Here is a 2748-nt window from a genome sequence, read left to right as displayed (position 1 = left end):
CAGCTGGTTGCCTCCCACTGCCTCTGGGACACAGTCTGATATGTTTGGCTTGGTCTTCTGATTCTAATCTCTTTGTCTCCATTGGTTGCCCTTTAGAAGAAGCAGGTCCACTGATTGTTCACCACCATCTTCTACCCTTTCATAAAATTATTTTTATGATTTGTGCATTTACTTTCATGGAGAATTTCAAAAAGAAATTCAAACATATCCATTTAGTTATATACTCAACCAACAGCCTTCACTGCAGAGTATAATATTAAAACTTCATAAAACTCATAAAAACAGCCGGGCTCGGTGGCTCAACCTGTAATCCCGCGCCTTGGGAGGCTGAGTCCGCAGGTTCGAGACCTGCCTGGGCAATTTGGCGAGCCCTCATCTCTACAATAAATCAAAAAATTAGCTGGGTGTGGTAGCGCGCGCCTGTAGTTCCAGCTACTTGGAAGGCTGAGGCGGAACGATGGCCGGAGCCCTGCAGGTCGAGGCTGCGGTGGCCGGGAGCGGCCACTACACTCCAGTCTGGGTGACAGAGTGAGACTCCAACTCAAAAAAACAAAAACAAAAAAAAAGAAGAAGTAAATCGCCTACATTCACATATTTGATATTTGGTGGAACTGGGATTCGAATCTGGATCCTCTAAGACAGATCTTAATCACTGCTTCATCTGGTACTTAAGCATGTACTATTTTGTATTATTTTTTCATATTTTGGGTTTTCCTTTTATAAATAGTTCTTTATTATGAAAAGTGTGGCCGGGCATGAAGACTCACGCCAATAATTCCAGCAATTTGAGAGGCTGAGGTAAGAGGATTGCCTGAGCCCAGATGTTTGAGACCTGCCTGGGCAACTTGGCAAGACCTCATCTCTACTATAAATCCAAAAATTAGACTGGCATGGTGGCGTGTGCCTGTAGTTCCAGCTACTTGGAAGGCTGAGTCAGAGGAATCACCCGAGCCCAGCAGAACAAGGCTGCAGCGGCCGTGAGCATGCCACTGCACTCCAGCCTGAGTGGCAGAGTGAGACTCCAACTCCAAAAAAAAAGAAAAGTGTGCATGCACACAATAAAATGTCAAATAGCACCCAATACTGCAATACAAAAATGAGTATCTCTTCAAATCCAGATTCTTTCCTGTTCCCAAGAAGCAACCACTGCTCACCGTTCTTTTGTATATTTTCAGAGATACTGTGCACACAGACAAATATCCCTTAATTATACAAACAGGGTATGCTACTTCCAACAATGTTTCTGTAATATCTCTCAGCAAAGATCTATGTCGACATGTATAGAGTCTCTATGCGCTTTTCCCTGCCTGCATAATATTCCATGTTAATGAATCTTTAGTAGTCAGAAGCTAGGAAAGGACATACAGAAAGAAAAAGAGAGAGAGAAAGAGGGGAGATGAACAGAAAACTACAGAAAAATGAGAGGATCCGGGAGGCGGGGGTGGCAAGCAGGCCTGAAGAGGAAATGTCTGATTCCCAGGTATCCTGCAAAGAGAAAGCAAGCCTGGCTGGGAACAGAAGTGAAAACAGAGCAGACTCTGAACACATTGTGCAAAAGTGGGGCCAAGAAGTGAGGGGAAAAAGGACTGTTGAGCTCCGTGGGATGAAAGTCTGCCTCTAACCCCGTCTTTCCTGATGACTTCACCATCACTCCTTACGATCTCCCCTCTGTCTTGCCAACCCCACCATTTAAAAAAATAACCCCACCCAGAAGAAAACAAATATGTTACTATTTATTCATGCAGGAAGACCCACGGGACACAATAGGCAGCAGCACCAGCCTAATTAAATGAAATGGGGTAGGTGTAATTCAAACCACCACAGGAAAATATAATCTGCCACCAAGAAAATTCCCACCGTTCAGACCACAGGGAAATCAGACCAGCCTCCCCGCCAGGTTCCCAAGCGGTGGCTGGGACTCAGGACAGCAGGACAAGAGAAGGTCGGCTTCTCGCCAGCAGCCTCCTACCTTCCCTCCCAGCTCTGTGTACCCTCCCCCGCCCCTCACCCCTCTGAGCTTGTTAACTGACATATCAGAGCTGCTCCCTTTGTGGGCTAGATTGTTTAGCTAATTCGCCTGTGGAAAATGGTTCGGTTCAGATTCCAGGCCGAGGCAACCAGACACCGGCTGCAAATCCAAGCTTGGGGATTGTATCTCTTTTGCCCCTTCCGAGCTCATAAACTGCATCTCTCCGCCCCACGGAGCTTTCCTCTTGGGCGAGGATGGGCTTCAGGGATGCTCCAAGGTGGACCCTCCAAAGCTAAGAGAACCTCTCAGCTGACCTTCCCTATGTTTAGACACAGGTTCTGAGAGTCAGAAGGTGAGTGCAGCCTAAGGCTGCCCTCTTGGGTAACTCTGTCTGAAGATCCCTGGAGCCAGATGAAAAATCTGACTGCAGAGCTATATTTTCCTCACTAACTGCCTGCAGGTGGGTTCTGGACTTAGACCTGCCCTGGTCAAGTCTTAAGGGTACCATGAACTAACTAGATGAGGTTGGGTAAAAGCTGAACCTCTTCTGCCTGGAGCCCTAATCTATAAAATGGGAAGAATGAAGTCCCTCTTCTCCCTCCTCCATAGGATTATTGTAACAATTAAATGAGCCTACCCATGTGAAGTCCTTGGTACACAGCAGGTGCTCCATAAGTGTACACTTGTCTCCTTCCCCCTGAGAAAGAGTCTTTACCCATCCACTCCAGGCTCTCCTTTCAGGGCGCCAAGGTAAAAGTGGGTAGCTTCAAGCAAAGGGG

Source organism: Carlito syrichta, unplaced genomic scaffold, assembly GCF_000164805.1.
Source record: "Carlito syrichta isolate Samal-C Ts95f unplaced genomic scaffold, Tarsius_syrichta-2.0.1 Scaffold154368, whole genome shotgun sequence".
NCBI classification, from domain to species: Eukaryota; Metazoa; Chordata; class Mammalia; order Primates; family Tarsiidae; genus Carlito; species Carlito syrichta.
The sequence above is the reverse complement of the archived record's forward strand: the minus strand, read 5'-3'. Positions refer to the sequence as shown.